The sequence below is a fragment of the Rhipicephalus sanguineus genome, chromosome 11, assembly GCF_013339695.2.
Source record: "Rhipicephalus sanguineus isolate Rsan-2018 chromosome 11, BIME_Rsan_1.4, whole genome shotgun sequence".
NCBI classification, from domain to species: Eukaryota; Metazoa; Arthropoda; class Arachnida; order Ixodida; family Ixodidae; genus Rhipicephalus; species Rhipicephalus sanguineus.
This window is the reverse complement of record NC_051186.1, coordinates 120,975,612-120,987,769: the sequence shown is the minus strand read 5'-3', so window position 1 is coordinate 120,987,769 and position 12,158 is coordinate 120,975,612. Positions and strand designations below refer to the sequence as shown.

General features: G+C 46.5%; 1 protein-coding gene across 2 annotated transcripts in view; it reads right to left on the bottom strand.

The window, feature by feature from the left end:
• The window catches only part of LOC119375640 (mitochondrial basic amino acids transporter), a 131,003-nt gene that overhangs the window by 23,153 nt on the left and 95,692 nt on the right, over nucleotides 1-12,158 (bottom strand). The gene's annotated exons all lie outside the window — the stretch shown is intronic.

The following is a 12,158-nucleotide window of genomic DNA, read 5'->3' as shown; positions in this document are numbered from 1 at the left end:
CTACCTTGTCGTATCTTCGGCACTGCGACCGGAAATGCTGCAGGCCCTGCACGACGACCCGACGGTTGGCCACCTCGGTTTGTCCCTCACACTCACGAGGATACAAGAAAAGTACTACTGGCCATGCCTTACCGCTGACGTTGCTCGTTACGTGAGGACATGCCGGGACTGTCAGCGACGCAAGACACCGCCGACAAGGCCAACGGCATTTCTTCAGCCAATCCATTCACCTCGTAGACCATTCTAGCAGATCGGGATGGACTTGCTGGGGCCATTTCCGGCGTCGACGTCCGGTAACAAGAGGATCGTCGTAGCCACGGACTACCTCACCCACTACGCCGAAACCAGGGCCCTGCCTATAGGAAGTGCCGCCGAGGTAGCCATCTTCTTCGTTGTGAACATTGTCCTTCGTCATGGCGCCGCAGAGGGCCCCATCACCGGCAGAGGTACGGCCTTTACTGCTGACCGAACACAGACGATCTTGGGATACAGCCAGACAAGCCACCGCGATATCACCGCCTGCCACCCACAGACCAATGACCTCACGGACCGTCTAAATAAGACCATCGCCGACATGCTGGCAATGTACGTCGACATCGAACACAGGACATGGGACTCCATCCTTCTGTAGATAACATTCGCTTCAACGTGGCAGTGCAAGAAACAACTCACATGACGCCGTTCAAGCTAGTTTGTGGAAGGAGCCCCTCGACGACGCTCGTGGCCATGCTGCCGACCTTCAGTGACGAGGACGACCTGGACGTTGCGCTCTACCTTCAGCGCCCCGAAGAAGGCCGACAACTCGCCCGGCCTACGCATCAAGAATCAGAAGACGACCGACAGCCACCGTTAAGGCCTGACCACACGTACGCGTTGCAGCGTGTCAGCGCGTAGCTTTATGACGCGCCGCCGCGCCTTCTCCCTATGGAGAGACAGGGCGCGCAGCTTCGCGTAGCCGCGCGCCCTCTCTCCCCACAGGGAGATGGCGCGGCGCCGCGTCAAGGGTCAGGCGCTGACACGCTGCAACGCGTACGTGGGGTCCGGCCTTTACAGTCTTCGGCGACGCTTCGCGTAATACCAGGCCGGTGACCGTGTCTGGGTCTGTACACCGATACGCCGACGTGGACTCAGCGAAAAACTTCGGCGATACTTCGGCCCATACAAGGTGCTTCGACGTCTCGGCGCTCTAGATTACGAGGTCATCCCGGAAGGCATTACGATCTCTCAGCGGCGCCGCACACGACCTGAAGTCGTCCATTTCGTGCGCCCTAAACCATTTTATACGCGTTAGGCAACCTGAGGATTCTACTTTTTGCTTTTTTATATTATTGTTCTTTCTGTGCGTTTACATATTTTTCCCCATTGCATGTTCTGTTTAAGCATCGGGACGATGTTTTTTCAGAGGGGGGCAATACTACTTGCACTTCCTTTTGTATTTCCATGTAACCGATCCGTTCCGTTATACATATAGCCACTGCCTTTCGCAAACCGCGCCCAAATCTCTGGGAAGCTTCCAGATTATTTTAGAATCTTCTGATAGGCTTGAGCGTGCAAACGCGAACAGTTGAGTTTGTTCTGGAACTAGCGGAGCTACCGGCGATAAGACTCGAATGTTCGATGCCACATGTATAAATGCCGGCGCGCCTAGCCGCAGATCAGTTTATCGACGGCCGACGCTCTGTTCGCCGCTATCAGTGTACAGCTTGAATTGCTTGTACTTTGCTCCTTTGATTTTCCGGGCTCAGGTTCGCCCAAATAAAGAGTTTCGTCTCGAAGACTCCGACTGCTGCCTTCGCCAACGTCACGACCACTTGACAATATGTTTTGTTCTACATGGGTGCTCGAGAGCAAGCCCAGATTATGCGATTGAGGTCGGCCCTCTGCTGGCAAAACTTACATTTATCTGGGCAAATCCGGGTAATAATTATTATATGCCATAAGATCCGGGTAAGTGTTTGTTTGAAAAAGGCGCCAGGATGTCGCCTGCTATCTATTAAGTGAAGAGTGTGCAGGGGACAACCGGGCCCTCCCTAACCTGTGATGGTTGGTTAGCGGTGGCCGCTCTTCACCCGCTCGGTCCGTTAGCCCTCGAGACAGGTCGTACGCAGCTTCGTTTCCGGGAAGGGAGGACTCTGCGGTCGCCCATGTGATACGAAATTCCCTCCTATCGCGAAAGTTGGCTAGTATTCCTCGTACTTCTGGCGATATTCAACCTTTAGCGTAATTTTGAATGGCAGTTTTAGAGTCGTTATAACTACAGCTTTAGTGGTGGCCACGGCCAGTGTAATGGCCAACACCTCTGCCACTTCGGCCTTCCCGGTTTTAACGGATTCGGAATCACCCTTAAGATTCGTCGTGACCGCGATCACACTTTTGCCATTCGCATATTCGGCAAGTTGTTTTACAGCGCAGGTGTTAGAAAAGTTATGCCGTTGCGCGTTCGCAAAAACTATCGTCGTCATGAATGGCTCTACCTTTCCAGTGCATGCAAGGGAACAACTCTATCGGCGCGTGCTCACTCTCACCCTCTTCTTCATGTTCTGCTTCGCTCTCTGAGCACGTGCAACCGGGACGCGCTTTCCCGCTGCGCCGATTTGTCCGTCGTGGGATGCAATAACTCGAATGGGTGAGAGAACGAGTACAGGGGCAGAGAACGAGAGAGAAAGAGAGAAATATAGAGAAAGAAAGGGAAGAAAGAGAAAAAAAAGATAGAAAGACAGAGAAATAAATAGGCAGAGAGAGAAAGATATAGGAATAAACAGGCACGGAAAACAATGGAAAAAGAACAGAGCAAGGCAGCAAGATAAAGAAAGAGAGAGAAGCAAATAGACAGAAAAGGAGATAGAAACAAAGAGGAAGCGAGAAATAGAGATACAGAAAGAAAGGAAAGAAAGGGGAAAAAGTATAGAAAAAGAAATAGAAACAGATACAATAAAGAGATAGAAAAATAGAGAGAAAGAGAGGAAGAAAAAGAGAAGAAAAATAAAAAGAAACAAGAAATGCCGCCTAGCTCCGCCGTTCCTTCAGGCTTGGCAGCACTAGGGCGAAGCTGCCTTGAAGGGACACTAAAGGCAAACAACAACTCATGTCAGAGTGAAAGCTCAATCTATGACAACGTCTAAAACGACAATATTATCAACGGCAGTGCCCTACTTACCGAGAAATTAAGCTAAATGTATCGCACGATGAGCGCCACGAGTGTGACATTTTGGAAATGATACCGATGACGTGAGAGAGTCCGACTACAATTAATCACTCGTAATCAAACTAGTTGCAACAAAAAAGAACCTTCTGTGCATCACGAGACGTAATAAAATGCTGCTTGTTCGTTTCTGTTTGATTCATGGAAAAAAGAACCTCTTTGGAGTTGCCATGGGGATCCGCGCGCGTGGTTCAAAGGTTCCGTTTTCGCCGAACTGCGCTTCGCCCGGCGCCCTGCTTCAATTAGAATGCAGCGCTTAAAGAACACAAACACTTCGAATGAAAACGAGGACGGGCGCTGTCTTCGTTTTCGTTCGAAGTGTTTGTGTTCTTTAAGCGCTGCATTCTAATGGATCCGTACCAACGAGCTCGCCTCAACACCCTCTTAAGTCGCCCTGCTTCGCTCACGGGGTCGCCTTTCAGTGGTATTTTCCACATCGTGTACTGCCGCGTGTGTTTTGCACGCTCGTGAAAGTCGCTATGACAGAAAGTTCGACAAAATACCGCATGCATGTGATATTGCCGGATGCCCGAATGGTGCACGCCGCCAGTGCACGCCGCCACGCAGTGAAGGCGGGCAACATTGGGCACGGCAACAGTGACGTGCGAAATACCGCTTTCAGGCGGGTGATTTGAAGTGCGCTAACGCGATGCGGACCACTAAAACTTGATTTTGTTTCAAAATAAGCACTTCCTTGCCATAAGAGTAGCACTACGAGGTTTCTAAGGACCGCTATTTCAACAATCAACGTCAACTTAATATTTGCCTTTAGTGTCCTTTTAATGCTTTATCGTGCATCTTCATTAGTACTTTGTATCCTAAATAATTTCTAAATTGGAACTAAAAACACGAATAAGTACCGCTATACTTTCTTTGGCTTTACTATCTGTGGGGTATATATTGGTGTGGCTTACAATAACCAAGACCGTTCGATCGCTTCTTGTCCATGATTTCGTATATACCCGCATAACTTCACATTTGTACTATACATAATGTGTCTTGAGAAAGGCCGTGTTGCAGCCCAAAAGTGAAGGTTAGGTTAGATTAGGTTAGGTTCTCTGAAACGTACTAAGAAGCTGTGGCCTTTGTTTTATGAGGGACAGGGTGGTGTGAGCACGCGTCCGCGTTTACGGACGCGCGAATGTCCTCGGTGTCCCGTGGGAGGACGCGGCTTGCGAACGAGTGCCAGAAAAGGTGGCATAAAATGATCACGTTCGCACGTCGTTCGCAGCGTCAACCGCGTCAGTGCATGCTCCAAGCGATAAGGAAACCCCCGCCTCGCAAGAAAGGATAGACCTCCACCACGCCGGTACAGAAGTAATTGCTGAACTGTTTTATCTGCGAGGGCATGGCCCCACGCCTTTATCACGAGCGGAGGGAATGCGATTAGACGATAAAGGGACGCCCGGACAACAAAGGACGCGATGCGTGTTGCGAGAGAGCTCGGAACGATCGTCGTCAGCGTAGGCTCACGGCTTAGCCGCCTGATACAAGAGGTATTAGGCAGTTTTCGAATAGCGTACGCAAAGCTTTGCGTTGGCTTCTCGCGCAACTGCGCATGCGTCGTACGCTAACCGCTTGCGGGCCGCAAACGCTAACGCTAACTTAGCGTACGCTATTCGAAAGCTCCCTATTATTGCGCACAACCGGGACGCTTGCAAACATGACTCTGAACATGTGAGAAATCCGTGGATTTGCGGTGTACAAAACAATGAAGACCCACTTACGGAAGATTAGAGTATTAAGAGGGAGATGTGTACATGAAACATGCAGTATTTCGGTAGATGCTGCCATTTTCTGCTATCTTCAAGGTCATTGTAGAACCTGAGGCAAGTATCGGTTAATTAAAAAAAAGAAGGAAAAAGGAGGATGGTCTTGAATAGGAGAATGAGACAAATCTACGATCTTGGCGATCACATGATGACCTTCTGTGAGTTTTCATTGAACGTTCGTTCACACACTTGTGACATTAATAAATACAAAGTCGGCTACTGAGCCGCAAAACAACTGGCTAGAAACCATTATCAGTATATGAATCGCAGAATGATTTTAGAAGTATATTCAATTTGTTAAAGGAATGATGGCGCTCGAAGGACTATATTTGTTGACTTGAGGAGACATTTTGGTAGCGTTTCCTTGCTTGATGGCGTAATATCGTAGAGAATAGAGCTGTTGGACAGCTCATCTGGCAAAGGGAGATTAAATATGTTTAAAGCATGAACCAATGCAACATATTTGCATTGTGTCTCAAAACCATATTGTGGTTTCGGCTGGTAAACAACAACAACAACAACAACAACAACAACAACAACAAATCAATCAAATGTTTATATAATGTGCCCACGAACAACCGTAAGGTCTTTGTACTGGCGCACGAAAAAAAAAACAAAAACAAAGGAAACATTAATAATAAAATATGAGGGATAAAAAACGTTATAAAATTACACATAACTATGCGAAGGCAGAAAAAAATATCAACAGTGTACGAGGCTATGTAAGTACACTGCAAAGCTCGGAGCAGAACAACGACTGGGAGCTGTGAAAAACATCGAGCTCCAAAAAGTAAGCATTGTAAAGACGTTGTATCCTGCCAATGGTCGAATGTTCACAGAGGCAGGCGGTTACATAACAGGTCTATTCTCTCTGGTCAGCTTACGTGGAATTCGGAAATTAAGACAGTTGAGCAGTACAGGGCAGGATATGATACCTTGCACAAGCTTGTAAAGAAATAACAGATCAGCGCGATTTCGTCGGCAGCAAAGTGATGGCAATGATAATAATCCAGCAGCGCTAGAACGAGATCCAGAGTCATTTCTAGCGAAACGATAGTTGTAAATGCTTAGGAATTTTTTCTGGACCCACTCAATGGCGTTGCTGCTGGAATTAGGAATGTCATTCCAGATCACAGATGCATACTCTAGTTGAGGAAGACATACCGCGGTGTACAATTTTCGGAAGGGCACAGGAGAACGGAATTCTCTCGACATTCTGCAAACACAGCCTAGGGTGCGAAGACCCCGCAAAGCAACACGCTTAGCGTGAGCAGAAAAGTGTAAGGTGCTATCAAAAAGAACACCTAGATCATTGATCTCACATACCTTACACAACGACACAGAATTAACAGAATATAAAAATGGCACACTAGATGTTTTTCGAGTGAAACTCATTATCTTGGTTTTTGAAATATTTAGGGAGAGGTTATTGCTCTTGCACCATTCAGAAAAAGAACACAAATCAGATTGCAGCAAGCGACAATCGATTACTGAATGAATTTCCTTAAATATCGTTAAGTCATCGGCATAGAAAAGGAAAGAAGAATTCCGAATGACAGAAGAAACATCATTAACATAAATTAAAAAGAGGAGTGGGCCCAGTACCGATCCTTGAGGAACCCCACTAGTAGCTTTATACAAAGAGGACGTTTGGCCATTAACGGCAACGTAACATAATCTATCAAGAAGATAGCTATGGAGGAGATTCACAATTGAAGAATCAACATCAAAGTGTGCAAGTTTATCCACAAGCAGCGAATGGCTGACAACGTCAAAAGCTTTGCTAAGGTCACAGTAAATAGCGTCAACCTGTCCTCTCTGCGAAATAGGCGTGGAGACTTGCATCATGAAACTGGCAAGATTAGTGACAGTTGAGCGGCCAGCGAGAAACCCATGCTGATTCACAATCAATGAATTTTTTACATCAGAAGACAATATTTTGTGAAGAGCAAGCTCAAAGATTTTGGATGCGGCACAAAGAAGGGAAATAGAGCGGTAGTTCGAGACGTCACATTTACAGCCAGACTTAAACACTGGGAAAACACGAGCAGTTTCCACATGCTAGGAAACGTTGAAGCATGCAGACACTTATTAAATATGGTGGTCAATACTGGTACAAGTATACTGCCATAGGCTTTTAGTATGGCAGAGGGGATGCCATCTGGGCCAGCTGAAAAGGATGGTTTCAAGCGCTTAATGCATTCTGAAATGGAATCTTCATCTAGCGACACAGCATAAGCTGTGCCAACTGCCTTAACCTGTCGACCGTTACTAGCTACAGAGGCTGGAGACTTACAGACAGATGAAAAATGCATGGCAAAACAGTCAGCAACGGCTTGAACTTCTACTCCATTTGGGTCCAGTAACCTAAAGGACTCGCCACTTTTGCTCGACCGTTTGCGCACATACTTCCAAAACTCAGCCGGCCTGTCAGACGCGCTTTTTTCTAAAAATGAAATATATAGACTGTGATCCCGTTTATAAAGGCGTTTACAAAGAGTACGAAAACGACAGAAATCTTCCTTCAAATGAGTTGATGCAGAACGTTTATACTTCCTGTGTGCACGATCTTTATGTTTCAGTGCACTTATAAGTTCTGATGAGAACCAGGAGGGATATTTACAATGATGAGGTGTATACTGGGGAATGAACTTGCGCATGCTGATCAAGATAAGCTCCGTAAACTGACCGATTTGACCATCAACATTGGGTTTGTCAGTTACCAGTGACCAATCTGTGGTGGACAAGTCATGGTACAAGCCAACGTAGTCACCTCGCTTGAAGGCTAATCTGGGCGTTTTGTCGATTTTTCTGGGAAAGCTTGGTTTTTCTGGTGAATAATAATAATAATAATAATAATAATAATAATAATAATAATAATAATAATAATAATAATAATAATAATAATAATAATAATAATAATAATAATAATAATAATAATAATAATAATAAATACTTTATTGTACCCATCCAGAAATAGTATACAGAAATGGGTCTGCCGAAATCTACGAAGACTTGTGTGAATCGGCCATGCAGAGCCGGTTATAGCGGTGAGGGTACATGATCACAAAATAACTTTTTTTTGCCAACAAACAGACGAATAATTGACCCAAATGCTTGTTCACAGGCAATAAATAAAAAAAGAGCAGAGAAGGGACAATGAACATATATTACCTAGAAGTAGTCCATACCCAATGTAGTTTCACAACTCAGGGAATAATTTCTTCAACTGATTTTTTTGAAGTAGCAGGAAAAAAAAACACTTGGGGTAGTTCATTAAAAATTTTAGGAATATATACACTTTTGCACGCTTCTCTATATCTGGGAAGACCATGGTACAATAAAACGCTTTTTTTTTCTCACAGCGGCTGACGAGCAACACACGACACTTTGAAATATTCACACCAATTGTGTCGCAGAATAACAGTTCTAGTAAACAAATTATGGAACATGCAAAATCCTAAATCATTAAAAATATTATTCGAATATAACCTACTACCGTAAGCAACACTTTTTAGAAGATTTTAAAGTAAATTGTCTACACGTATTTTCCAGCGCCCTGAACAAAATGCGAAAATTGTAATACCATATTTCAGCACACTTTATGCTAGCGCGTGAACTATCTTTTTCTTCACTGGCAGAGGCACCAAGCCATTTATGCTAAAAAGCAGACATGCAACACTCCTCAGTTTGGCACATAGAAATGCTATGTGATGCTGCCAAGACGTACCACTGTGAAAAACACCCAGGTATTTGAATGTCTCAACATATTCTACTGCGGTACATTTGCACGTATTGGAATGTTCGGTATGTAGAATTATTGGCATATCTATTCGTTGTATTTTTAAATGCCTTCAAAAGCAGATGAGTTTGGTTTTGTTTTCATTAACAATGAAACAATTGTCCTCAAACCATAGCATCGCCTTATGAATTGCACTCTGAAGGGCGTTAATAACTGCTTTGTAACGTATGTGACGTGTAGTAGCACCGTATATGCGTACTTTTCCCTTTCCTGAGGGAAAGTCATTCATAAATAAAAAAATAACAAAGGTGACAACACAGATCCTTGTGGCACACCGGCTGTAACATACTTCCTATTTCTAATGACTATACCTCCCTTAGCCACCTGAAACCTAATAATAATATTAATATAATTCATATATTAGTAATATTAATAATAATTCATTTATTCGCTACCGGCGAGTGAAAATTGATTTTAATCCGGGAAGATCACAACCACGTTGCACATGACATGACAATTCGCTATCTGCGACCTTGCTACCTTGTTCTCCTCTACGCTGCGCTGTTGGATTATCTATGTGACCGTCACCCTCGAAGCTCAACGCTGCAGAAAGCCGGGACAGTATTCTCCGATCCTTTCAATTATGAGACTGCATGATCCGTCTCAACAGATCACAATGCAACATAGCGGTGCAATGGTCAGCTTATGCGCAATGACAACTGAGTGATAAGACCTATTCAGTCTTACTGGAACTGATACTATGAGACAACTTCGGGGCACTATGACAGGGAACAGTGGCGAAGCAGCTCGTATGTTGCTAATTCCTTCGCAGGACCTACAGAGGTTGTGTCGCGAACTTGTTTGCGGTGCTAAATCTCTGACATCGAATGTACGTCGGGCGTTTTAGCATACGCGAAAGGAGCCATTCCAGTCAGTGAAGGTAGATGGCCAGTGAAGCAATTTAGCACATGACACGGAGGTAACACACAATTTCGAACCATAGCCGATCACACACCCTGCAACTAAATTCGGAATGATGTCCGTCCAGAGAGTCCCTTACGAAGTTAGTGAACGCTCCATTAAGGTTTTTTCATTTCACCAGCATGTGTCGTTTTGCCGCATTCTCCGTATCGCGACATGCGTTGTCTTATCTGGCTTGCTGCATGCGCTTGGCGTTTCGTACGCGGCATTTATTGGTGTTTGCCGCCCGTGTGTTCTCTTCGTCATTCTTTAAAAGGCGAAGCCCTTAGATGCCTCATCAAACGCGAAAGCTGACCGTCGGCGTCGGCGTCAACACGAGTGATGAAATAAAATCACGCGATGACGTCACCATGAAGTCACGTATAGCAAAATATTGTGACGTCACATGATGACGTCATCACATGAGATAGTCGCTCGGTAAAAGGTGGGTCGATCACGGAGGCAATGCAAAACCAGGTGAGGTAAAGAAAGATTGCAATACTTCCGATGCTGGAGACAGTGTGCGGCCACGTTAGATGCAGAAAGCTTTCGGAATTGGGTGGGGGGTATCAATACATTGACTGAGAATAAAAAAAAAGACTGTTCCACCTTCGAGTCGTCTTAGGCGAATGCGTCAGGGACCCTGTGAGTGTTTCGTTGGACCAATGAATAGTGTGGTAGGGTTTGCCCACTTTCTGCGGCTCATATATTTTTTTGCCCGCAGACGTCACTTCATTTTTAGTTGGAGAGTGGTGAGTAGTGGCGTTTGCCCAATTCCTGTGGCACATTCGTTTTCACCCACGGGCGATGGACATATCCTAGCCATAAACACCCTTTAAAGTAACACAATAGAAATTAATTCACAATGACTTTCACTGTCAATCCAAAAGACCTGACCGTGCGTGAAACGTTCCTCAAGGTTTGCACCGACATTCCACTGAACGGCGAGTTGACGACGTTTCGTCAGCGTAGTGAAAACGCGTGAAGCGCCTCAACGCGCCTTCTTGCACCGTGACCTCCGTAGCGCGCTGTCGGAGCTAATCGAGGAGGCTGCCTCACTGGGGTCTCTTCAGGAGGGAGCGGTCCCTTCTCCTGCGTTCACGCATCGGCTGCTCTTGGCCTGAGGCCCGGCATCACCGGCTTTGCAGATCCTCGTCACCCTGCGTACACTGCGTGCGGGGCAGATCAAACGATTAAGCTTCGGTTGTGTGTATGCCCAGCGCTTCACGCTCAACGAGCCGCCTTGCTTGCCGCACTGCGTCGTCAGGGTCGTCAGGGGGCGACCATGGCCGCGCCCTCGGCCATGGTCGCCGTTGACCTTTCCTTCTCCTCTCCTCTTCACATAGTTATTACCCTCTCCCCATTCCCCCACATGCGCTGAGACGTGCTCCTAACTAAAGTTCGATAAAACTTTAGAAGTCCGTGGCATTTCCTCCTCAAAGGCGGATGCGCACAAGCCTGCACCAATGGGCACGCACTCCAGACTGACGTCATGAGCCAGACAGCCGGTGACCCCGCCTTCGGACAACGTTGCCGCGTGCATGAGAGGGACTACTTCTTTAGTCGCGGAAGCGATCGGCTGCCGCGCTTCTGTCGTCTGAGCGGGGCCTCTCCGGACTTCTTACGTTGTATCTGCAGAAGTTGCGTCTTTTCCTCTCCTCAGCCTCTCCTCCTCCCCCTCTTTCAGGCCACACTTGCTCGAAGAAAGTTCTCCGGCGTGTTCTATTTCGCCTGATGACGGTCTACGCCTGTGGCGCTGTGGGCTTCGTTACTGGAGGCCGGGCTTTCAAACCCCACCGACGGAACAATTTTGACATTTTGATTTATGTTTATTCGATGTACACATGCGCTGCGCTGATGTCCAATGCTTGTGCGTTTGTGTTTGGACGTGATTCGGGGTTAGCCGGTTGGCCAGTACAAAAGACTGGAGGATAGCTAAATAAATACTATAATACTAAAAAGGGCCCTCGCTGCAAAGGTCTTTATAAAAATGTGAATATTTCTGGGATTTTGAGTGCCAAAACGACGATATGATTTGAGGCATGCCTCAGTGGAAGGCTTCAGAAATTTCGACGACCTGGCCGCCGCGGCCGCGATCTAACCCGAAAAATTCGATTCAGCAGACGAGAATTTTACCCTCAGTACGACCGCGGCGGCGCATTGACAGAAATGTGCACCCAACTCCACTACTTGGGGGTCGGGCCCACTCGGAGGCTTGACGTGTTGACACGAAGCTCAGTTACGATAACTCCTGGAAAAACAGTTAACGAAAGCAAACTGTAGGATAACGCTCAAGCCACGGAATTCTGACTCGAGTACATGTCATCTGCAGCCTTTACAGCGAGAGATTGCGCTATGACGCGATTGGCCGCGGTACGAAAGCAAGCCCGTCTGACTCGTCCGAATCATTATCTTATCGCTCATGCGGTGGAAGTGGGAACGCGTTCGACAGAGCGGCAGATACAATCACGCAATCCGCGCG